This window comes from Triticum dicoccoides, chromosome 4A (assembly GCF_002162155.2).
Source record: "Triticum dicoccoides isolate Atlit2015 ecotype Zavitan chromosome 4A, WEW_v2.0, whole genome shotgun sequence".
NCBI lineage: Eukaryota > Viridiplantae > Streptophyta > Magnoliopsida > Poales > Poaceae > Triticum > Triticum dicoccoides.
The window spans coordinates 623,642,088-623,668,439 of record NC_041386.1 but is presented as its reverse complement, the minus strand read 5'-3'; the positions used below and the strand labels follow the sequence as shown (position 1 = coordinate 623,668,439).

Below are 26,352 nucleotides of genomic sequence, written 5' to 3'. Positions count from 1 at the left end.
ACCAGAGGATGAAACCTTGGCCCGGCAGATAATCCAGCGATCCAAGTCGATGACCATTATCAATGGGGAGTTACATCATTATAGCGTCACCAGAGCGATTCAACGTTGTGTGTCTCCTCAAGAGGGCTGTGAGATTTTGCGAGAAATCCAAGAAGGAGATTGTGGTCACCACGCCGGTTCAAAATCCTTGGTGGCTAAGGCTTTTCGTCATGGCTTCTATTGGTTGACGGCTCATGCTGATGCTGAGGATTTAGTCAAAAGGTGTGACGGCTGTCAGAAATTTGCATGCCGTGCTCATGTTCCGACTCAGGAGTTGAGAATGATTCCAAATACTTGGCCGTTTGCAACTTGGGGGCTCGATATGGTTGGACCCTTTAAGAGATCCAAGGACAAAAAGACCCACCTGTTAGTGGCGGTTGACAAGTTTACCAAGTGGGTAGAGGCAGAGCCAGTCAGTAAGTCTGATGCAGCCATGGTGGTTCAATTCATTAAAAAGGTGATCTTCCGGTTTGGTTTTGCACATAGCATTATCACTGATAATGGTACTAATCTGTCCAAAGGAGATATGGAGGAATTTTGTCAACGTGAGCACATCTGGCTTGATGTAGCATCAATGGCTCACCCCCAGTCTAATGGTCAAGCAAAGAGGGCAAATCAAGAAATTTTGAGAAATATCAAACCCCGTCTTATGGTTCCTCTAAAGCGGACGCCGGGCTGTTGGGTGGAGGAGTTACTTCCTTTTTATGGAGTATGAACACCACACCAAATAGGTCTATGGGTTACACGCCTTTCTTCATGGTTTACGGAGCAGAGGCGGTTCTCCCTAGTGAAATCCGTCATGACTCACCCTGTGTGGCGGCTTACGTTGAAGCTAAGAATGAGAAAGCACGCCAGGACTCACTGGACCTGTTAGATGAGGAGCGTGATTTAGCAGCAGCACGTTCGGCGATTTATCAACAAGATCTCCGACGTTACCACAGCCGCCGGGTTAAGACAAGAACTTTTCAAGAAGGCGATCTGGTGCTCCGGCTCATCCAGGATCAGACTGATATGCACAAGTTATCCCCACCTTGGGAAGGACCCTTTGTGGTCAGCAAAAATCTGCACAATGGGTCATACTACCTCATCGATGTTCGAGAGCACAAAGACTCACGCAAATCGGAGGAGGAGACCCGACGGCCATGGAATATAGCTCTTCTTCGGCCTTACTACACTTGAGCCACAGGCTCTTCTTATGTACATATTTATGACAATGTATATACTATATAATAAATCGGAGCCTCAGTTAAAGCGGGGTCTCTGTTCTTTTTAAATGGGGGCTTCTACTTACAAAGCGGAGTTCTATTAACCCGGCCTATCAAGCCACACAGATATGAAGGAAATCACTAGGGGGCTTGGTCGTATCCGAACCATAGCTACACCTCTTGATCGGTTTAAAACCAAAAAGGGAAATCACTAGGGGGCTTGGTTGTATTTACACCATAGCTACACCTTTTGATAGGCTTAAAAGCCAAAAGGAAATTATGTGGAACCAAAGAGAGTCTGTTGCATAAAGCACAACTCAAACATAGGTCACCACTGAGCATTGCTCAAATACTACTGGGGGCTCCTTGCTTCTCAAAGAACAACGAGCTTGCACCCTTGTAGCAGGCTATCAAGCCAGGCTTGGAAGCCAGGTGTATTGACCTAAAACCCCGGGTTATCTTGCCTCTTTAAGCAAGCCACTCCGTCCAGGTAAACCTGGTATGACCCATCGAACGTTTGACAAGTCAATCTCATAGACCCTGAACTTGTTAGAGTTAAAACAGTGATTGGTTAAAGATTGAGGTCCATCTTAAAAGGCTTTGCAAAATGGTTTAACTCAGCGGCCTGGCAGCCCATGAAAAGCCTTGCATATTTCTTTGGTATTTGCTGTTTTAAAATCTTTTGATCAGGGATTTATGAATATTTTCTGATAAACCGGGGTTTATTACAACCCGGCATGGCTTTCAATGTTCAGTTGTCAATACATGATCAATTTTAAAACGGCAGTAAGTTGCCCCGGTCTGGTTTTGACTAGATGTCACCAGCATTATACGAATAAATCGGTGGCTACTATAGCCCGATATGGTTTTTATATGAACCGACAAGAGGGCAAGGAGTCATCAACACTCTAGGTTGGTGTTTTTCACCCTTACTATACAAACAGTTGGTCAGCCAACAAGGTATGTCGCAGGTATCATCTATTTCATATCTGGTTATTACAATCTTGGTTATCCATCCAAGTTAGGTATATATTTTTTTGGGCATTGTGACACATCCAGTGGTAAACCACTAGGACACTTTCAAGCTTTTATATGTAGGAACAAAAGCCATAATGAACTATGCATATCATAACTGCCAAAGGCATGGCAAGTTTTCAGTAACAAGCAAAATAAACATGCTCGATGGCATGACCGATCAAGTGTTTACACTATCCTATTACAAGGTGCTTCAAAACAGCCCAAGTTGCAGAATTGTTTTAACAGGAGTGGCAGACTGCAACTGCTAAACTGACCACCGGTTTAGGATTCCTCATCTGGACGGCTTGACGATTGAGGGTCATCTTGAGTGGTCACATTCTCTTCATCCCTACCCAGTCGTTGGAAATCAGCCGTTGACCAATCGATTCCGGTTAAGGCTTGGAAAACGGCCTCTTCATGAATAAGGTTGGAAGGGTCAAGGTCAGGAGCGTAAGTATGCTTACGGATTGGCGGCACAAGATCTTCAACATTATGAATCAGCGCGGGCTGTCTTTTTCCCTCAACATCATAAACCGGTTGAAAATGAGATAGATCTGCGTCATCCGCCAATTTGCTTGCTATCGGCCACATCTCCTTTGTCAACCTTCGAGGATCGTCATTATTGAAGTCTGACCCGTCTTCTTTCACACCAGGATAGCCTTTGATGATATCTGCCGGTTCAAGATCCGGAATCCACGCCTTGCCCGGATTAGCGCAGTCAGTGCACCTGACCTCGCGGCTGATCTCTTCAGTTCGTCAATCCGGGCAGGCAGCATGGCCAACTTTTTAATAGTTTCCTTTATCAGCGTTGGCGGAGGCTTGTTATAAGCTGCAGTGCAAATGGCTCGCTGGGATCGAGAAAACAGCTGTTCTATGAAAGTGTACGCCGCTTTAAGCTTCATCCGCATGTCAGAGCCCAAATGAGCAATGTGGGTCCCTGTCATGGCTAAACATCAGTAAACCAGTCATTGATAAGATATTATGAATTGGACAAACTTCATGAGAGAGTACTTACCAAACACAACAGAAGTCATGGCATTAATCTGCCGCTTTAAGCCGGTCAGTTCTTCAACCACCGGCTTCAGAGCTGCCTCTGCATCCTCGGCCTTCTTTGTTAAGCTGGCCTTTTCTGTCTCCCATTCTGCACACTCTTTATTAAAGGTTTCTTTCAGCTTCTCCATAGCTACTAAGGCATTGGTCAGCTTTTCTTTGTCCTTGGAAGCCTCTGCTTGCTTGATTATATGGGGCCTTTTCCTTCCTCTAATGGGTATACACATATTTTGGTTGATGTTGATTATGTTACTAAATGGGTAGAAGCTATTCCAACTAGTAGTGTTGATCATAACACCTCTATTAAAATGCTTAAGGATGTTATTTTCCCAAGAATTGGAGTCCCTAGATATTTAATGTCTGATGGTGGTTCACACTTTATTCATGGTGCTTTCTGTAAAATGCTTGCCAAGTATGATGTTAACCTTGCGTCACACTATCATCCTCAATCTAGTGGTCAAGTTGAACTTAGCAATAGAGAAATAAATTAATTTTGCAAAAGACTATCAATAGGTCCAGGAATAATTGGTCTAAGAAATTAGATGATGCACTTTGGGCTTATAGAACAACATATAAAAATCATATGGGTATGTCTCCATATAAAATGGTTTATGGAAAAGCTTGTCATTTGCCTCTTGAGTTAGAACATAAACCATTTTGGGTAGTCAAAGAGCTCAACTATGATTTCAAACTTGCTGGTGAAAAAAGGTTATTTGATATTAGCTCCTTAGATGAATGGAGAACCCAAGCTTATGAAAATGCAAAATTATTTAAAGAGAAAGTTAAAACATGGCATGACAAAAGAATTCAAAAGCGTGAGTTTAAAGTTGGAGAATATGTTCTTTTGTACAACTCTCATTTTAGATTCTTGGCAGGAAAACTCCTCTCAAAATGGGAAGGCCCCATATGTCATCGAGGGGGTTTACCGGTCTACAGCCATCAAAATAAATAATTCCAAAGGTACTAACCCGAAGGTTGTTAATGGGCAACGAATAAAGCATTATATCTCAGATATGCCCATTAATGTTGAAAGTAATATTTATCCAAACTTTGACTTCGGTAGAGCACATAAAAGAGTCCTTCCGGAGCACTCCAGAATCGTGAAAATAAGGAGGTACATGATACAGTAAGTAAACGGACTCCGAAAAATCCGCAAAAATATTTTTTATCAGTTTTGGAATATTTAAGAATTTTGGGAATAAAGAAACTTCCAGGAAGAGTCCCCTGGTGGGCACAATACACCAGGGCACGCCAGGCTTGCCTGGCGCCCCCAGGTGGTTGTGCCTACTTGGGACACCTTCCGTACTCCATTTTGCTCCTGTATGCTTGGTCTCCAAGATAAAAAATCTATGTATACTTCCCGAACCTGTTAACCACCGTATCACGAAGAAATCCTCTGTTCTCTTTTCCCTTGCTGCTTTCTGTCAGATCCCATCTACCGTGGCCTGTTCAAGCACCTCCAAGGACAAGTTCTTCAAGAACGTCATCAACCCTTATCTATGGGAGGTGGTGCAGCACCCTCAAACCATCCAGATGCATGAGAGGGTGCTGTACATCCAGGATGAGCAAGGTCCCAAGGGCATGGGAATCATGGAGGCCAGGCTTGAAGCCATGGAGCAGGATGTCTTCTGGTGCAAGGGGATGGTGGAGCGTGGGCTCAATGCTATTCACCTCATGATCGCGGACCTTTCCCGTGATCTCAAGGTGGATGGCAAGCCCATGAAGGACACCATCTTCATCCTCAATGAGCAAGTCAACTTCCTCCAAAGCCACATCTATGACCTCCAAAACCAAGTCTTTGAATATGAGGCGAGGTTCAAAGGTATGAGTTTGTCTACTAGTTGCAGGACCCGCGAGACTCACTCCTCCTCTTATGATGGTGGACCACTACCATGGAAATCCTAGGACAAGATCTCTGCTTCACCACCATCATCATCTTCACCACCAAAGGAGAACTGAGTATCGGGTATGGGCACTCCCCTTGGCTTCCGCCAAGCTTGGGGGAGGTGCCCCGGTATCGTATCATCCCACTATCTTATTACTTTTACTTATTTTAGTTTGATATTTTGCTTTAGATGAATAAAAGTTTAGTTCGATCCTTTCTTCTTTGAGAGTTTGCTTAGTGATCCATCCTTGTAATCGTGTGCAAGTTATATAATAAAGTTTAGTTTGAGTTTTTGATTTCTTTAGTCTCATGTTGCAAATAAAAGAAAAGAAATAAAGAAAGAAAAAGAGAAAGGAAAGAAATAAGAGAAAGGAAATAATCAATAAGATTATATACTAATCCTATGGTAGGTGATGGCACCACATAAGGAAAAGTATAAGTAGAAAATTTTATTAGAGGTTGACAAACATAGCACTAGTCAATGATGCAACTCATGAAAGAATTAATAAGGGGAGAGAAGATTCACATATAAATATACTATCCTAGAAATCTTTCGTGATTGTGAGCCCTCATCAAAATATTATGTGCCAAAATTGTTGACGTTGGACAAGGAAGACAACTTACTGGTTCATGTTTGTTTATATTCACATAGAAGTCATATTGCCATAGATCCTTTAACATGTGATGTTTGCCCCTTATCTTTGCTAGCCAAAAATTCCGCACTAAGTAGAGATACTACTTGTGCATCCAAAAACCCTTAAACCCAAATCTTATTTTCAAGTGTCCACCATACCTACCTAGGGATTGAGCAAGATCCCTCAAGTAAGTTGTCATCGGTGCAAAAGGGCAATAATAATTGCTTCTAAAAGTGCGAGATCATTTAGTGTAAGAGAAAATTGAGCGTTGTACGAACTTGGATGATAAAGAATAAAAGCGACAGGCTGTATAATAAAGGTTGTCATCTTAAGGGGCAATACAACGTGACGTTCTTTTGCACTAAGGGATTGAGCATACAAACAAATAAGTGCATGGCAACCTCTGCTTCCCTCTGCGAAGGGCCTATCTTTTACTTTTATGTATTTAGTTTTATGCAAAGAGTCAAAGTTTTCCTTCTATTCCTTTTATTTTCTCCTTTGGCAAGCATCATGTGGTGAGGAAAGATCTAGGCACATATGTCCAGTTGAATATAGATAGCATGAGTTATTATTGTTGATATCACCCTTGAGGTGAATATGTCGGGAGGCTAAACTATAAGCCCCTATCTTTCTCTGTGTCCGGTTGAAACGTTTTGCTCATGGGTACGAGGTGAGTGTTAGCAATCATAGAAGATTATATGATAGTTGAGTATGTGGACTTGCCTAAAGGCTCAGATACGTGACCCTTCCTGAAAAGATGATGAATTGTAGTTGCAAAGTTGACTGGGAACATAGTTTGTTGGTTTCTAATAGAGTTTTTGCTTTATACTTCGATTGTGTGATGAACTATTACTTATTCATCGGAAGTATATGATAAAAGTTCTATGATACTAGTCCTATGTTTAATTTTGTTGCTGTTATAATAATCAAAATGATGCTTCGATGTTCATATGTTTTTTTATCCACACATCTCTCTCAAAGCATGTGGACATATTCTTCGGTTTTTGGTTTTCGCTTGAGGACAAGCGAGGTCTAAGCTTGGGGGAGTTGATACATACATTTTGCATCATGTTTTCTTACTGTTATTTATAATGTTTTTATCCATAATAATGCTTTTTGGAGTAATTCTAATGCCTTTTCTCTCATAATTTGGAAGGTACACACCAAGAGGGAGAATTCCGGCAGCTAGAAATCTCGACCTGAAAAAGCTACGTCACGCTACCTATTCTGCACAACTCCAAATGAGCTGCAACTTCACGGAGATTTTTCATGGAATATATAAGAATTACTCGAGCAAATAACTACCAGAGGGGGGCCACCAGGTGGGCATAACCCACCTGGGCATGCCAGGCCCCCCTGGCGCACCCTGGGGGTTGTGGCCTCCTCGACCCACCTCCGGTACCCATCTTCTAGTATATAGGCCATTTGACCTAGAAAGAAAAATCAGGAGAGGACTTTCTGGACGAAGCGCCGCCGCCTCGAGGCGGAACTTGTGCAGGAGCAGTTTTGCCCTCCGGCGGAGCGATTCCGCCAGATGAACTTCCCTCCCGAAGGGGGAAATCATCGTCCTCATCATCACCAACAACTCTCCCACCATGGGGAGGGAAATCTCCATCAACATCTTCAACAACACCATCTCATCTCAAACCCTAGTTCATCTCTTGTGTTCAATCTTGTTACCGGAACTATAGACTGGTGCTTGTGGGTGACTAGTAGTGTTGATTACATCTTGTAGTTGATTACTATATACTTTATTTGGTGGGAGATTATATGTTCAGATCCAATATGCTATTTAATATTCCTCTGATCATTAACATGTTTATCATTTGTGAGTAGTTACTTTTGTTCTTGAGGTCACGGGAGAAATCATGTTGCAAGTAATCATGTGAACTTCACTATATTTGGGCCTAAGGGAATGCATTGTGGAGTAGCAATTAAATGGTGGGTTATGAGAGTGACAGAAACTTAAATCCCAGTTTATGTGCTATTCCATAAGGGACCGATTTGATCCCAAAGTTTAATGCTATGGTTAGAATTTATTCTTAATACTTTTCTCATACTTGCGGATGCTTGTGGGAGGGTTAATCATGAGTAGGAGGTTTGTTCAAGTAAGAACATCACCTAAGCACCGGTCCGCCCACATATCAAATTATCAAAATAGCGAACACAAATCGAACCAACATGATCAAAGTGACTAGATGAAATTCCTATGTACCCTCAAGAACGCTTTGCTTAACATAAGAGACCGTTTTGGCCTGTCCTTTGCCTCAAAAGGATTGGGATAGCTTGCTGCACTTTTTTTACTACTTTCGTTACTTTCTTGTTACAAATTATCTTGCTATTAAACTACTCCGCTACTTACAATTTTAGCACTAGCAGAAATTACCTTACTGAAAACTACTTGTCATTTCCTTCTGCTCCTCATTGGGTTCGACACTCTTACTTATCGAAAAGAGCTACAATTGATCCCTTTTACTTGTGGGTCATCATGCTCTGGTTGACCTACGAGGTTCGGTAGTAACTTGATCTGAAGTTTCATAATCATTATCAGTAGCTTCCTCACTAGTCGTTAAATCGGTAAATCGGTAAGAGACATCATAGTCGCACCATATCCAATAAAGTACGGTTACGATGTTCGGACACACCATTACGCTGTGGTGTTCCACGTGGCGTGAGTTGTGAAACTATCCACATTGTTTTAAATGAAGGCCAAACTCGTAACTCAAATATTCGCCTCCATGATCAGATCATAGAAATTTTATTTTATTGTTATGATGATTTTCCACTTCACTCTGAAATTCTTTAAACTTTTCAAATGTTTCTGACTTGTGTTTCATTAACTAGATATACCCATATCTGCTCAAATAATCTGTAAACGTCAGAAAATAACAGTACCCACCACGAGCCTCAACACTCATTGGACCGCATATATCGGTATGTATTATTTCCAATAAGTCAGTGGCTCGCTCCACTGTTCCGAAGAATGGAGTTTTAGTCATCTTGCCCATGAGGCATGGTTTGCAAGCATCAAATGATTCATAATCAAGTGATTCCAAAAGTCCATCCGCATGGAGTTTCTTCATGCGCTTTACACCAATATGACCTAAACAGCAGTGCCACAAATATGTTGCACTATCATTATCAACTTTGCATCTTTTGGTATGAATATTATGAATATGTATATCACCATGATCGAGATTCAATAAAAATAGACCACTCTTCAAGGGTGCGTGACCATAAAATATATTACTCATATAAATAAAACTACCATTATTCTCTGATTTAAATCAATAACCGTCTCGCATCAAACAAGATACAGATATAATGTTCATGCTCAACGCTGGCACCAAATAACAATTATTCAGGTCTAAAACTAATCCTGAAAGGTAGATGTAGACGTAGTATGCCGACGACGATCACCTCGTCCTTAGCCAATCTTTGTTTAATCCATAGCCCGTGCGTTGAGTTGCAAATATGAGCAACAGAACGAGTATGAAATACCCAAGTGCTACTACGAGCATTAGTAAGGTACACATGAATAACATGTATATCAAATATACCTTTGTTCACTTTGCCATCCTTCCTATCCACCAAATACTTTGGGGCAGTTTCGCTTCCAGTGACCAGGCCCTTTGCAGTAGAAGCACTCAGTTTCAGGCTAGGGTCCAGACTTGGGCTTCTTCCCGGGAGTGACAACTTTCTTGCCATTCTTCTTGAAGTTCCCCTTCTTTCCCTTGCCCTTTTTCTTGAAACTAGTGTTCTTGTTAACCATCAACACTTGATTTCTACCTCCGCAGCTTTGAGCATAGCGAAGAGCTCGGGAATTGTCTTATCCATCCCTTGCATATTATGGTTGATCATGAAGCCTTTGTAGCTTGGTGGCAGTGATTGAAAAACTCTGTCAATAACACTATCATCTGGAAGATTAACGCCTAGCCGAGTCAAGTGGTTATGGTACCCAGACATTCTGAGTATGTGTTCACTGACAGAATTGTTCTCCTCCATCTTGCAGCTATAGAAGTTGTTGGAGACTTCATATCTCTCAACTCAGGCATTTGCTTGAAACATTAACTTCAACTCCTGGAACATCTCATACCGTTCATGATGTCCAAAATGTCTTTGAAGTCCCGATTCCAAGTAGTAGAGTATCGTACGCTGATGTATAGAGTAGTCATCAGATCGCGTCTGCCAGACGTTCAAAGCATCTACAGCGGGGGGGGGGCTTTTCACCTAGCGGTTCATCAAGGACATAATTCTTATGTGCAGCAATGAGGATAATCCTCAAGTTACGGACCCAGTCCGTGTAGTTGATACCACCATCTTTCAACTTAGCTTTCTGTAGGAACACATTAAAATTCAAGGGAACGATAGCACGGGCCATTGATCTACAACATAGATATTCAAAAACTATCATGACTAAGTTCATGATAAATTTAAGTTCTATTAATCATATTACTTAATAACTCCCACTTAGATAGACATCCCTCGAGTCATCTAAAAGATCACGTGATCCATATCAACTAAATCATGTCCGATCATCACGTGAGATGGAATAGTTTTCAATGGTGAACATCTCTATGTTGATCATATCTACTATATGATTCACATTCGACCTTTCGGTCTCCGGTGTTCCGAGGCCATGTCTGTACATGCTAGGCTCGTCAAGTTTAACCCGAGTATTCCGCATGTGCAAAACTGTCTTGCACCCATTGTATGTGAACATAGAGCTTATCACACCTGATCATCACGTGGTGTCTCGGCACGACAAACTGTCGCAACGGTGCATACTCAGGGAGAACACTTATACCTTGAAATTTTAGTAAGGGGTCATCTTATAATACTACCGTCGTACTAAGCAAAATAAGATGCATAAAAGATAAACATCACATGCAATCAATATATGTGACATGATCTTGACAGATGTGACACTTAATAATATTTGTGGGCAAATTAATAAAGGGTAGGTTGGAGTTGATTTTGCCAACTCAACCTTGTGTATATAATTGTAGCAATAAAAGAACTAAATTAAAATATGATTATTAGGTAGTTATGAGGACAAAATCATCTTTCTGCAAAAATAAACCCTCAAGCCTTCCTTTTGTTATACTATGCATATACATGTAGGTCTGCTTTATTATTATTCCTATGTAACTTGCCAATACATTCAAAGTATTGACCTATATGGTTGCAACCTCTCATGTTGCAGGATATTCAGACAAATAGTAAGGTACCATTAGGGTCGCGAGTCTGCACTCAGCATCGCCAGTTGGCTCTGATGGGACTCATCATTATTTTCTGCTACTTTCTGATGTTTGATTGAATAAAGCTAGCCAAGTGCTATGCAGATTGCTTTATTTTATACATTCTGGATCATACGTTGTACTAAATGATGCACTTGCTATTCTGGTATTCATCTATACTGTGTGTGCTAGCGAGTTCGATACAGGGACTAGCACCGTAAGCACGTAGACTCAAATCCTTCGAGGTTTGGTCCTTACATAATGCTACCGTCGTACTAAGCAAAATAAGATGCATAAAAGATAAACATCACATGCAATAAATATATGTGACATGGTATGGCCATCATCCTCTTGTGCCTTTGATCTCCATCTCCAAGGCACTGTTATGATCTCCATCGTCACCGGCTTGACACCTTGATCTCCATCGTAGCGCCGTGGTCGTCTCGCCAACTATTGCTTCTACAACTATCGGTAACACATAGTGATAAAGTAAAGCAATTACATGTCGTTTGCATTTCATACAATAAAGCGACAAACATAAGGCTCCTCCCAGTTGCCGATAACTTCTACAAAACATGATCATCTCATACAATAACGTATATCACATCATGTCTTGACCATATCACATCACAATATGCCCTACAAAAACAAGTTAGACGTTCTCTACTGTGTTGTTGCAAGTTTTACGTGGCTGCTACGGGCTTCAAGTAGTCTGCTGATTTAACCTTCAACAAGAACCGGCCACAGTCAAATTCGATTCAAATCAAGTTGGAGAAACAGACACCCACCAGCCACCTTTATGCAAAAATACTTGCATCTTTGTTGGTGGAACTGCTCTCATGAACGTGGTCATGTAAGGTTGGTCCGGGCCGCTTCATCCAACAATATCGCCGAATCAAAATAAGACATTGGTGGTAAGCAGTATGACGATCACCGCCCACAACTCTTTGTGTTCTACTTGTGCATATCATCTACTCATAGACCTGGCTCTGATATATACCACTGTTGGGGAACATAGTATGCAATTTCAAAAAAAAATCCTACGCTCATGCAAGATCTATCTAGGAGATGCATAGCAACGAGAGGGGGGAGTGTGTCCACATACCCTCATAGACCAAAAGCGGAAGTGTTAGCTTAACGCGGTTGATGTAGTCGAACGCCTTCTCGATCCAACAGATCAAGCACCGAACGTACGACACCTCCGAGTTCTACACACGTTCAGCTCGATGACGTCCCTCGAACTCTTGATCCAGCAAAGTGTCGATGGAGAGTTCCATCAGCACGACGGCATGGTGACAATGATGGTGAAGTGATCCGCGCAGGGCTTCGCCTAAGCACGACGTGAATAAGACCGGAGGCGTAAACTGTGGAGGGGGCGCCGCACACGGCTTGGAACAATTGATGTGTGTAATAGGTGCCCCCACCCCCGTATATAAAGGACGAAGAGGGGAGGAGGCAGGCCCTAGGCACGCCCCAAGTAGGGAAGTCCTACTTGGTCTCCTAGTAGGATTCGCCCCCCCCCCCCTTTCCTTTTACCGAAACGGGAAAGAAGGGGGAAGGAGAGAGAGAGGAGGAGAAGGAAAGGGGGGCGCCGCCCCCTCCCCTAGTCCAATTCGGACCCCTTCCATGAGGGGGGGATGCCACCCCTTGTGGGCTGGCTTGCCTCTCTCCTATGGCCCATATGGCCAATATCTTCCTCTGGGGGTTTTCGGTAACCCCCTCAGTACTCCGATAAGTACCCGATACAATCCGAAACACTTCCAGTGTCAGAATGATATCATCCAATATATCAATCTTTACCTCTCGACCATTTCAAAACTCCACGTCATGTCCGTGATCTCATCCGGGGCTTCGAACAACATTCGGTTCACCAAATCATATAACTCATCTTTACCTAATATTAAAAGACGGAGACTTTCATAGTTCTCCATATGTCACCCTTTTATATCCATTGATTTTATGTTAACTATAAAGATCAACGGTTGAGATTTAAAAGAAGATTTTTTTCCCGTCAAGTCCTCAATGCTGCGTTCTAAAAAACACGTTAGTTATTTTCTAGAATCGTAATACAAAATGATTGAGCCAGGCAGCAAGGCCGCAGGCCGCACGTCGATCGGCCGATTGGCCGAGCCCAGCAAAGGAATACATTAACAAATCGTTTTCGATTGGACAGGGAATAACTAGTACTTAGTTCAAAAAAAAGATAAGTAGCTTAGCGTCGAGGCGGCATGCAGTGGCTAAATGCCTAAACCACCTCGTATCCGAGTAGGACAGGGAATAGCTAGCTTGCTTGGTCCTCAAAAAGAAAAAGCTAGCTAGCTTAGTGCTATACTAATATATACTACTACACTGTACGGATAGAGTGGCTAACGTCTTGCCGAAAGGGTTAGTGTGGGTCAACAACGAGCACTCAAGTACCGGGGCCGCAACGTGAGGGTGAGGTTGTCGTCGAGGCCACCGAGGCGGTATGGAGCTGTTCATGTCTGGAAGAAGAGGGTGGTGTAGGCATCGTCTCAGGCGGCTTCGTGGACGGAGATGCAAATGCAAACGCCACGGCTAGGGACACACGGAGGCATGCACTACAGTGAGAATGAAAGCCCCGCCATTTCCTAGCCGGGGCAACCCCTCGCATGAGAAGTCGCAGCATAGTATCAGACTTCGGTCCTGGAAACCGGCGGAGATGAGGGGTCGTCCTCCTGGGACAAGGCGAGGACGAGTGCCAGGGTGTCGTGGCCATTGGAGTAGGAGCGGCGGCGGTGCTTTGGGTGTCGGCGAGTGGGAAGAAGTGGCGTAGCACGTACAACAGGGAAGCAACAAGGGGCGGGAGCGCAGCGGCCGGGTCAACGGCGTGGCAGTAGAAGAAGAGGCGCTTGACGGCGCCGGTGACACGCGGATTCGCTCCTGCAGGCGCACTTCAGCAATGGATTGGATTTGGATGCTCGTTGGCTGGCTCGGTTGGGTTGGGTGAATGGTCGATCTGATCTAGCTCCTGCCCACCTACCGCTTTCACTCTGCTCTGCATTGCTATGTTCGAGTGGCTTTTTGGCATCCAGGTGGAGTGGGTTTGGCACTAAGTTAGCTAGCATGATTTAGCTTTGGCCTGTTTTGCTGAGCACTCTCAGTCTAACATAATTAGAATGGTGTCGTGCATGCACTTCATCTTCAGAGCAGAGATCAGGTGATGCTCAGGTGAGGGTCTAAATGTTGCCCAATCTTCTCCCACCACTACTATGACATAAGATATCACTGTCTTTATAAGGAATACGGTACAACCATAAATTTTACATGCATGAACATGTATATCTTTTCATCCTTACAAATGAACATACTCATATGATCATATGCCACCTTTATAAGCACCTCCCGTAGACTAGCTGCATGCGGGATAATTTCTCCATTGGTTACGGTGGTAGTAAATCACCTCATGCCCTCTACAACTATTTGTGATCTTATGTTCTTGTGATGGAAGGCCATGATTCCACCTAGCTAAGCTCCTCCTCTGACCTCCTATCAGTAAGAAAGTGCTAATCTCACCTGATACAAACAAGCAAGTTCTACTTACGTGTTATTACTCTAGATTTGTTACTGCCATTTCTTCCTATTTTATTCAGTGTTGCTAAATCTTAGTGGATTGAGATTTCGTTAGGTATTAGTCGACACTATACTCGTGAGACGAGATTTTGCATGAAGATTCATTTACCTTTTTCTTTCTTTGTTTGTTATATGTTATGTCACTTGATTGAGAGTTAGTCAAATCTTAGTCGACTGAGGCCTAACCAAACCTTATTTTATTTTTTACTTTCAAAATGAACAAATTATCTAAACCTAGCTTTGTTCACAAGGATCAACTTACTTGGAACAATATCTTATATTCTGAAATGGCATCCCGGATAACCCTGACTTTAATTGATCTATTGTTTTTGTCATAGAAGACCGTTGTGTTGTGCATATTGCGGCAAGGACATGTGTTTTGTCTCTCCCGTTGCAATGCACGGGCATATTTACTAGTATAATACAAATCGTCATCGAACCTTAAACGCGCGGACCCTACGGGTTCGAGGACTATGTAGACATGACCGAGACACCTCTCCGGTCAATAACCAATAGCGGAACCTGGATGCTCATATTGGTTCATACATATTCTACGAAGATCTTTATCGGTCAAACCACAATGACAACATACATCATTCCCTTTGTCATCGGTACGTTACTTGCCCAATTTTCGATCGTCGGTATCTTCATACCTAGTTCAATCTCGTTACCGACAAGTCTCTTTACTCGTTCCGTAATGCATCATCCAGCAACTAAATCATTAGTCACATTGCTTGCAAGGCTTATCATGATGTGCATTACCGAGAGGGCTCAGAGATACCTCTCCGATACTCGGAGTGAGAAATCCTAATCTCGATCTATGCCAACTCAACAAACACCTTCGGAGATACCTGTAGGGCATCTTTATAATCACCTAGTTACGTTCTGGCATTTGATAGCACACAAGGCATTCCTCCGGTATTCAGGAGTTGCATAATATCATAGTCAAAGTAATATGTATAAGTCATGAAGAAAGCAATAGAAATAAAACTTGACGATCATTATGCTAAGCTAACAGATGGGTCTTGTCCATCACATCATTCTCTTAATGATGTGATCCCGTTCATCAAATGACAACACATGTCTACGGTTAGGAAAATTAACCATATTTGATTAACGAGCTAGTCTAGTAGAGGCTTACTAGGGACACTGTGTTTTGTCTATGTATTCACACATGTATCAAGTTTCCGGTTAATACAATTCTAGCATGATTAATAAACATTTGTCATGATATAAGGAAATATAAATAACAACTTCATTATTGCCTTTAGGGTATATTTCCTGATGTGTGTGCGTGTCATCCTTGCGCAGGGGCCATGCTAATCTTCTCTGTATCGTTCCAATTTTTATCGGATGTCCCTCAAGGGACGATGCTAGCTGCTGCGCTCTGCCTTATAAACCAGTCCGACTCTCCTCGGCTAGCCGATGTGGGACAAAACAAACGAGCATTTGTTTTTCCCACAACACTGTCCATCCAAACCTAGACACCATCGGGCGCACGGCGGGGCGCTAGTTGCAAGCTAGATCTCTCTTGATGTGGCCCAAATAAATGGACGAGCATAACAGGCCCTCGTGTTTTTTTGTTAGGGAACAACGAACGATGCTTGGACACTAAAAAGAATACTATAGTTGTTGCCGCACGTGGGGGGTGGGCACATGCACATTTAGGGAAGGAGGGATCAACAAATCCTTTTGGTTGTTCACAATTTATGAAAGGTGGATTATGCAAATCGACAAACCTTTTTAAAAAGCAAACTTGTGTGTGAAGGAGATTAGACGATCAAGTTGTTGCGACAGGTAAATATTGCAAAGACCATAGTGCCAAAAGGTTCATGCTAAGCTAGCTTACCATGTATTTAGTGTGACTAGATATATAAAATGGTATGCAACATATATAATTTTCTACATGAAGATTGAGATTTCACCAGTTGTGACCTATGTAATTCATCGACCACTAGTTATTGTACACTAAAGATAGAAAGGTTTGAAGAAGAGATTCTTTCGGGTGTACCAGAATCCAGTACTAGTGCCCGAGAGAGTTTTCTCACAAGTCTTAGATGAGTTTGTTAGGTGGTAATATAATCAAATTAGACTAATGAAACATGTTTTTTTGCGTTATGACCGAATCACAGTTAAGAGTAAGGAACAAAGACAATAAAAAATTGAAGGAATACACTACATGTAGGAGGACTCAAACAGAAGACTAATCCAGAAACATGTGATAATAGATTAGAAAGCTAAAAAGTTACTACAGAAAGGTTATATCTGCTCTAACAAAGAAGAGAAAGCGTGTGGATCTAAGTTTAAAAAGGAAATATTGAGGACCTCTCTGATAGAGAACGGAAACTAAAGGGCCTTTCTGTATGAATAGCTGCACACGCAAATGCAAGAAAGAAGGCTCCAGGGAATTGCGCGGAAAATCTCAAAAAAAATTGGACCATTTCTCGAGTTGTGCGTGTCATCCTTGCGCAGGGGCCATGCTAATCTTCTCTGTATCATTCCAATTTTATCGGATGTCCCCGAAGGGACGATGCTAGCTACCGCGATGTGCCTTATAAACCAGGCCGACTTTCCCCGGCTGGCCGATGTGGGACTAAAAAAACGAGCGTTTGTTTTGCCCACGACAATGTCCACCCAAACCTATATTCCATCGGGTGCGCGGCAGGCCGCCAATTGCAAGCCGGATCTCTCTTGATGTGGCCCAAATTAATGGAAGAGCATAACGGGCTCTCGTGTTTTTTCGTTAGGGAATAACAAACGATGCTCGGACACTAAAAAGAATATGATAGTAGTTGCAGCACGTGGGGGCAGGGCACATGCACGTTTAGGAAAGGAGGGATCAACAAATCCTTTTGGTTGTTCACAATTTATGAAAGGTGGATTATGCAAATCGAGAAACCTTTTTAAAAAGTAAACTTGTGCGAGAAGGAGATTAGACAATCAAGTTGTTTGCACAAGTACATATTGCAAACACCATAGTGCCAAAAGGTTCATGCTGAGCTAGCTTACCGTGTCTTTGGTGTGACTAGATATATAAATAGGTATGCAACATAAATACTTTTCTACATGAAGATTGATATTTCACCAGTTGTGACCTACGTAACTCATCGATCACTATTTATTGTACACGAAAGATAGAAAGATTTGAAGAAGAGATTCTTTCGGGTGTACCGGAATCCAGCACTAGCGTTCGAGAGAGTGTTCTCACAAGTCTTAGATGAGCTTGTTAGGTGGTAACATAATGAAATTGTCAAAGTGAAACATGTTTTTTTGCGTTATGACCGAATCACAGTTAACGGTAAGGAACAAAGACAGTAAAAAATTGAAGGAATAAACTACATCAATGTTGGGGATATCGCTTATCGGGAACTTATCGGCCAACTCATGATAAGGGGTAAATCAGCCAGTTTATCGGCATATCGGCCGATTTATCACCATATCGGCTGATTTATCGGCCGATTTATCTTATCGGTCAAACTATGGTAAGCAATAAATCGACTGATTTATCGGAATATTAGAAGAAATTTTGAACAATGCACAACATGTAGGAGGACTGAAACGGAAGACTAATTCAGAAACATGTGATAATAGATTAAAAAGCTAAAAAGTTACTACATAAAGGTTGTATTGCAATAACAAAAAAGATAAAACATGTGGATCTAAATTTAAAAAGGAAGTATTGCGGACCTCTCCGATAGAGAAAGGAAACTAAAGGGCCTTTCTGTAAGAATAGCAGCACACACAAGTGCAAGAAAGAAGGCTCCACGGACTTTCGCGGAAAACCTCAAAAAAATTTGGACCATTTCTCGATTTGTGCGTGTCATCCTTGCGCAGGGGCCATGCTAATCTTCTCTGTATCGTTCCAATTTTATCGGATGTCCCCGAAGGGACGGTGCTAGCTGGCGCGCTCTGCCTTATAACCCAGTCCGACTGTCCCTGACTGGCCGATGTGGGACTAAACAAACGAGCATTTGTTTTACCCACGGCGCTGTCCAGCCAAACCTAGACGCCATCGGGCGTGCGGCGGGCCGCCAGTTGCAAGCCGGATCTATCTTGATGTGGCCCAAATTAATGGAAGAGCATAACGGTCACTCATGTTTTTCGTTAGGGAATGACGAACGATGCCTGGACACTAAAAAGAAAACTATAGTTTTTCCCGCATGTGGGGGGAGGGCACATGCACGTTTAGGAAAGGAGGATCAATAAATCCTTTTGGTTGTTCACAATTTATTAAAGGTGGATTATGCAAATCGAGAAACCTTTTCAAAAAGCAAACTTGTGCGAGAAGGAGATTAGACGATCAAGTTGTTACCACAAGTACATATTGCAAAGACAAATAGTGCCAAAAGGTTCATGCTAAGCTAGCCTACCGTGTCTTTGATGTGACTAGATATATAAAATGGTATGCAACATAAATACTTTTCTACATGAAGATTGAGATTTCGGCAGTTGTGACCTAAGTAATTCATCGACCACTAGTTATTGTACACTAAAATTAGAAAGGTTTGAAGAAGAGATTCTTTCGGGTGTACTAGAATCTAGCACTAGTGTCCGAGAGAGTTTTCTCACAAGTCTTAGATGAGCTTGTTAGGTGGTAATATATTCAAATTGTCCGAGTGAAACATGTTTTTTTGCGTTATGACCGAATCAAAGTTAAGGGTAACAAACAAAGACAATAAAAAATTGAAGGAATACACTACATCAATGTTGGGGATATCGCTTATCGGGAACTTATCGGTTAACTCATGATAAGGGGTAAATCGGCTAGTTTATCGGCATATCATCCGATTTATCGCCATATCGGCTGATTTATCGGCCGATTTATCTTATCGATGAGACAACGTTAAGAGATAAATCGACCGATTTACCGAAATATCAGAAGATATTTTGTACAATGCACTACATGTAGGAGGACTGAAACGGAAGACTAATCCAGAAACATGTGTTAATAGATTAAAAAGCTAAAAAGTTACTACATAAAGGTTAGATTGCAATAACAAAGAAGAGAAAGCGTGTGGATCTTAATTTAAAAAGGCAGTATTGAGGACCTCTCTGATAGAGAAAGGAAACTAAAGGGCCTTTCGGTACGAATAGCTACACACGCAAGTGCAAGAAAGAAGGCTCTAGTGACTTGCGCGGAAAATCTCAAAAAAATTGGACCATTTCTCGATTTGTGCGTGTCATCCTTGTGCAGGGGCCATGCTAATCTTCTCTGTATCGTTCCAATTTTATCGGATGTCCCCGAAGGGACGATGCTAGCTGTTGCGCTCTGCCTTATAAACCAGTCCGACTCTCCCCGGCTGGCCGATGTGGGACTAAACAAACGAGCGTTTCTGTTGCCCACGGCGGTGTCCAGCCATACCTGGGCTCGTGGCAGGCCGCCAGTTTCAAGCCAGATATCTCTTGATGTGTCCCAAATTAATGGAAGAGCATAACGGGCCCTCGTGTTTTTTCTTGAGGGAATAATGAACGATGCTTGAACACTAAAAAGAAAACTATAGTTGTGGCCGCACGTGGGGGAGGGCACATGCACGTTTAGGAGAGGATGGATAAACAAATCGTATTGGTTGTTCACAATTTATGAAAGGTGGATAATGCAAAACGACAAACCTTTTTATAAAGAAAACTTGTGCGAGAAGGAGATTAGACGATCAAGTTGTTGCTACAAGTACCATATTGCAAAGACCATAGTGCCAAAAGGTTCATGCTAAGCTAGCTTACAGTGTCTTTTGTGTGACTAGATATATAAAATGGTATGCAACATATATACTTTTCTACATGAAGTTTGAGATTTCACCAGTTGTGACCTACGTAATTCATCGACCACTAGTTATTGTACACTAAAGATAGAAAGGTTTGAAGAAGAGGTTCTTTCGGGTGTACAAGAATCCAGAACTAGTGTCAGAGAGAGAGTTTTCTCACAAGTCTTAGATGAGTTTGTTAGGTGGTAAGATAATCTAATTAGAGTAATGAAACATGTTTTTTTGCGTTATGACCTAATCACAGTTAAGGGTAAGGAACAAAGACAATAAAAAATTGAAGAAATACACTACTTGTAGGAGGACTGAAACGGAAGACTAATCCAGAAACGTGTGATAATAGATTAAAAAGCTAAAAAGTTACTACATAAAGGTAGTATCTGCAATAACAAAGAAGAGAAATCGTGTGGATCTAAATTTAAAAAGGTAGTTTTGACGACCTCTTTGATAGAGAAGGGAAACTAAAGGGCCTTTCTATAGGAATAGCAGCACACGCAAGTGCAAGAAAGAAGGCTCCAATGACTTGCACGGAAAATCTCAAAAATATTTGGACCATTTCTCGATTTGTGCGTGTCATCCTTGCGCAGGGGCCATGCTAATCTTCTCTGTATCGTTCCAATTTTAATGGATGTCCCCAAAGGGACGATGCTAGCTGCCACGCTCTGCCTTATAACCAGTCCGACTCTCCTCGACTGGCTGATGTGGGACAAAACAAACGAGCGTTTGTTTTGCCCACGGCGCTGTCCAGTCAAACCTAGATGCCATCGGGCACGCGACGGGATGCCAGTTTCAAGCCGGATCTCTCTAGATGTGGCCCAATTAAATTGAAGACATAACGGGCCCTCGTGTTTTCTCCTTAGGGAATAAGGAATGATTCTTGGGAACTAAAAAGAAAACTATAGTTGTTGCCGGACGTGGGTGGAGGGCACATGCACGTTTAGGAAAGGAGGGAACAACAAATCCTTTTGGTTGTTCAGAATTTATGAAAGGTGGATTATGCAAATCAACAAACCTTTTTACAAAAGCAAACTTGTGCGAGACAGAGATTAGATGATCAAGTTGTTGCCACAAGTACATATTGCAAATACCATAGTGCCAAAAGGTTCAAGCTAAGCTAGCTTACCGTATCTTTGGTATGCTAGATATATAAAATGGTATGCAACATAAATATTTTTCTACATGAAGATTGAGATTTCACCAGTTGTGACCTACGTAATTCATCGACCACTAGTTATTGTACACTAAAGATAGAAAGGTTTGAAGAACAAATTCTTTCAGGTGTACCAGAATCCAACACTAGTGTCCGAGAGAGTTTTCTCACAAGTCTTAGATGAGCTTGTTAGGTGGTAACATAATCAAATTGTCCAAGTGAAACATGTTTTTTTGCGTTATGACCAAATCACAGTTAAGGGTAAGGAAGAAAGACAATAAAAAATTGAAGAAATACACTACATCAATGTTGGGGATATCGCTCATCAGGAACTTATCAGTCAACTCATGATAACGGGTAGATCGGCCAGTTTATCGGCATATCGGCTGATTTATCGGCCGATTTATCTTATCTGTCAGACAACGGTAAGCAATAAATCGACCGATTTATTGGAATGTAAGAAGCTATTTTGAACAATACACTACATGTAGGAGGACTGAAACGGAAGACTAATCCAGAAACGTGTGATAATAGATTAAAATGCTAAAAAGTTACTACAGAAAGGTTGTATTTGCAATAACAAAGAAGAAAAAGTGTGTGGATCTAAATTTAAAAAGGCAGTATTGAGGACCACTCTGATAGATAAAGGAAACTAAACGGCCTTTCTGTAGGAATAGCTACGCACGCAAGTGCGAGAAAGAAGGCTCCAGTGACTTGCGCGGAAAATCTCAAAACAATTTGGACCATTTCTCGATTTGTGCATGTCATCCTTGCGCAGGAGCCATGCTAATCTTCTCTGTATCGTTCCAATTTTATCGGATGTCCCCGAAGGGACGATGCTAGCTGCGGCGCTCTGCCTTATAAACCAGTCCGACTCTCCCCAGCTGGACGATGTGGGACTAAACAAACGAGCGTTTGATTTTCCCATGGGGTTGTCCTGCCAAATCTAGATGCCATTGGGCGCGCGGCGGGCCGCCAGTTGCAAGCCGGATCTCTCTTGATGTGGCCCAAATAAATGGAAGAGCATAATGGTGCCTCGTGTTTTTTGTTAGGGAATTACAAACGATGCTTGGACAAAAAAATACTATAGTTGTTGCCGCACCTGGGGGAGGCCACATGCATGTTTAGGAAAGGAGGGATGAACAAATCCTTTTGGTTGTTCACAATTTATGAATGGTGGATTATGCAAATCAAAAAAACTTAAAAAGCAAACTTGTGCGTGAAGGATCTTAGACGATCAAGTTATTGCCACAAGTACATATTGCAAAGACCATAGTGCCAAAAGTTTCATGCCAAGCTAGCTTACCGTGTATTTGGTGTGACTAGATATATAAAATGGTATGCAACATATATACTTTTCTACATGACGATTGAGATTTCACCAGTTGTGACCTATGTAATTCATTGACCACTAGTTATTGTACATTAAAGACAGAAATGTTTGAAGAAGCGATTCTTTCGGGTCTAACAGAATCCAGCCTAGTGTCCGAGAGAATTTTCTCACAAGTCATAGATGAGTTTATTAGTAGGTAACATAATCAAATTAGACTAATGAAACTTGTTTTTTTGCGTTATGACCGAATCACAGTTGAGGGTAAGGAACAAAGACAATAAAAAATTGAAGGAATACACTACATGTAGGCGGACTGAAATGGCAGACTAATCCAGAAACGTGTGATAATAGATTAGAAAGCTAAAAGTTACTACAAAAAGGTTATGTCTGCAATAACAAAGAAGAGAAAGCGTGTGGATCTAAATTTAAAAAGGCAGTATTGAGGACCTCTCTGATAGAGAAAGGAAACTAAAGGGCCTTTCGGTACGAATAGCTGCACACGCAAGTGCAAGAAACAAGGCTCCAGTGATTTGCGCGGAAAATCTCAAATAAAATTTGGACCATTTCTCGATTTGTGCGTGTCATCCTCGTGCAGGGGCCATGCTAATCTTCTCTGTATCGTTCCAATTTTATCGGATGTCCCCGAAGGGACGATGCTAGCTGCGGCGCTCTGCCTTATAAACCAGTCCGACTCTCCCCAGCTGGACGATGTGGGACTAAACAAACGAGCGTTTGATTTTCCCATGGGGTTGTCCTGCCAAATCTAGATGCCATTGGGCGCGCGGCGGGCCGCCAGTTGCAAGCCGGATCTCTCTTGATGTGGCCCAAATAAATGGAAGAGCATAATGGTGCCTCGTGTTTTTTGTTAGGGAATTACAAACGATGCTTGGACAAAAAAATACTATAGTTGTTGCCGCACCTGGGGGGAGGCCACATGCATGTTTAGGAAAGGAGGGATCAACAAATCCTTTTGGTTGTTCACAATTTATGAATGGTGGATTATGCAAATCAAAAAAACTTAAAAAGCAAACTTGTGCGTGAAGGATCTTAGACGATCAAGTTATTGCCACAAGTACATATTGCAAAGACCATAGTGCCAAAAGTTTCATGCCAAGCTAGCTTACCGTGTATTTGGTGTGACTAGATATATAAAATGGTATGCAACATATATACTTTTCTACATGACAATTGAGATTTCACCAGTTGTGACCTATGTAATTCATTGACCACTAGTTATTGTACATTAAAGACAGAAATGTTTGAAGAAGCGATTCTTTCGGGTTTAACAGAATCCAGCCTAGTGTCCGAGAGAATTTTCTCACAAGTCATAGATGAGTTTATTAGTAGGTAACATAATCAAATTAGACTAATGAAACATGTTTTTTTGCGTTATGACCGAATCACAGTTGAGGGTAAGGAACAAAGACAATAAAAAATTGAAGGAATACACTACATGTAGGCGGACTGAAATGGCAGACTAATCCAGAAACGTGTGATAATAGATTAGAAAGCTAAAAGTTACTACAAAAAGGTTATGTCTGCAATAACAAAGAAGAGAAAGCGTGTGGATCTAAATTTAAAAAGGCAGTATTGAGGACCTCTCTGATAGAGAAAGGAAACTAAAGGGCCTTTCGGTACGAATAGCTGCACACGCAAGTGCAAGAAACAAGGCTCCAGTGATTTGCGCGGAAAATCTCAAATAAAATTTGGACCATTTCTCGATTTGTGCGTGTCATCCTCGTGCAGGGGCCATGCTAATCTTCTCTGTATCGTTCCAATTTTATCGGATGTCCCTGAAGGGACGGTGCTAGCTGCCGCGCTCTGCCTTATAAACCAGTCCGACTCTCGCCGGCTGGCCGATGTGGGACTAAACAAACGAGCGTTTGTGTTGCCCACGGCGGTGTCCAGCCATACCTCGATTCCATCTGGCGCGTGGCAGGCCTCCAGTTGCAGGCCAGATCTCTCTTGATGTGTCCCAAATTAATGGAAGAGCATAACGGGCCCTTGTGTTTTTTCATGAGGGAATAACGAGCGATGCTTGGACACTAAAAAGAAAACTATAGTTGTTGCCGCACGTGGGGGGAGGGCACATGCACGTTTAGGAAAGGATGGATAAACAAATCCTTTTGGTTGTTCACAATTTATGAAAGGTGGATTATGCAAAACGAAAAACTTTTTTGAAAAGCAAACTTGTGCAAGAAGGAGATTAGACGATCAAAGTTGTTGCCACGAGTACACATTGCAAAGCGAAGGTGCCAAAACGTTCATGCTAAGCTAGCTTACCGTGTATTTGGTGTGACTAGATATATAAAATGGTATGCAACATATATACTTTTCTACATGAAGATTGAGATTACACCAGTTGTGACCTATATAATTCATCGACCACTGGTTATTGTACACTAAAGACAGAAAGGTTTGAAGAAGAGATTCTTTCGGGTGTACCAGAATCCAGCTTAGTGTCCGAGAGAGTTTTCTCACAAGTCTTAGATGAGTTTGTTAGGTGGTAACGTAATCAAATTAGACTAATGAAACATGTTTTTTTGTGTTATGACCGAATCACAGTTGAGGGTAAGGAACAAAGACAATAAAAAATTGAAGGAATAGACTACATGTAGGAGGACTGAAATGGAAGACTAATCCAGAAACGTGTGATAATAGATTAAAAACCTAAAAGTTACTACAGAAAGGTTATATCTACAATAACAAAGAAGAGAAAGCATGTGGATCTAAATTTTAAAACGCAGTATTGAGGACCTCTCTGATAGAGAAAGGAAACTAATAGGCCTTTCGGTATGAATAGTTGCACACGCAAGTGCAAGAAACAAGGCTCCAGTTATTTGCGCGGAAAATCTCAAATAAATTTGGACCATTTCTCGATTTGTGCGTGTCATCCTTGCGCAGGGGCCATGCTAATCTTCTCTGTATCGTTCCAATTTTATCGGATGTCCTCGAAGGGACGGTGCTAGCTGCCGCGCTCTGCCTTATAAACCAGTCCGACTCTCCCCGGCTGGCCGATGTGGGACTAAACAAACGAGCGTTTCTGTTGCCCACGGCGGTGTCTAGCCATACCTAGATTCCATCTGGCACGTGGCAGGCCTACAGTTGCAAGCCAGATCTCTCTTGATGTGTCCCAAATTAATGGAAGAGCATAACGGGCCCTTGTGTTTTTTTGTGAGGGAATAACGAGCGATGCTTGGACACTAAAAAGAAAACTATAGTTGTTGCCGCACGTGGGGGGAGGGCACATGCACATTTAGGAAAGGATGGATAAACAAATCCTTTTGGTTGTTCACAATTTATGAAAGGTGGATTATGCAAAACGAAAAACCTTTTTGAAAAGCAAACTTGTGCAAGAAGGAGATTAGACGATAAAAGTTGTTACCACGAGTACACATTGCAAAGCGAAGGTGCCAAAAGGTTCATGCTAAGCTAGCTTACCAGGTAT

At 42.0% G+C, this 26,352-nt stretch overlaps 9 non-coding genes across 9 annotated transcripts; all 9 read right to left on the bottom strand.

Moving 5' to 3' along the window:
* Window positions 1-15,928: 15,928 nt before the first annotated feature.
* On the bottom strand, window positions 15,929-16,031 carry LOC119290196. Its single transcript, XR_005141798.1, has one exon. It is a non-coding gene; the product is annotated as a U6 spliceosomal RNA (small nuclear RNA).
* Window positions 16,032-17,088: 1,057 nt separating this feature from the next.
* Window positions 17,089-17,191, bottom strand: LOC119290138. The gene has a single exon (XR_005141741.1). It is a non-coding gene; the product is annotated as a U6 spliceosomal RNA (small nuclear RNA).
* A 1,259-nt stretch (window positions 17,192-18,450) lies between these two features.
* LOC119290126 lies at window positions 18,451-18,553 on the bottom strand. The gene has a single exon (XR_005141727.1). It is a non-coding gene; the product is annotated as a U6 spliceosomal RNA (small nuclear RNA).
* Window positions 18,554-19,810: 1,257 nt separating this feature from the next.
* On the bottom strand, window positions 19,811-19,913 carry LOC119290127. The gene has a single exon (XR_005141728.1). It is a non-coding gene; the product is annotated as a U6 spliceosomal RNA (small nuclear RNA).
* Window positions 19,914-20,962: 1,049 nt separating this feature from the next.
* Window positions 20,963-21,065, bottom strand: LOC119290151. Its single transcript, XR_005141755.1, has one exon. It is a non-coding gene; the product is annotated as a U6 spliceosomal RNA (small nuclear RNA).
* Window positions 21,066-22,303: 1,238 nt separating this feature from the next.
* On the bottom strand, window positions 22,304-22,406 carry LOC119290173. Its single transcript, XR_005141778.1, has one exon. It is a non-coding gene; the product is annotated as a U6 spliceosomal RNA (small nuclear RNA).
* Window positions 22,407-23,453: 1,047 nt separating this feature from the next.
* On the bottom strand, window positions 23,454-23,556 carry LOC119290155. The gene has a single exon (XR_005141760.1). It is a non-coding gene; the product is annotated as a U6 spliceosomal RNA (small nuclear RNA).
* Window positions 23,557-24,604: 1,048 nt separating this feature from the next.
* LOC119290170 lies at window positions 24,605-24,707 on the bottom strand. The gene has a single exon (XR_005141775.1). It is a non-coding gene; the product is annotated as a U6 spliceosomal RNA (small nuclear RNA).
* A 1,055-nt stretch (window positions 24,708-25,762) lies between these two features.
* Window positions 25,763-25,865, bottom strand: LOC119290161. The gene has a single exon (XR_005141766.1). It is a non-coding gene; the product is annotated as a U6 spliceosomal RNA (small nuclear RNA).
* Window positions 25,866-26,352: the final 487 nt, after the last annotated feature.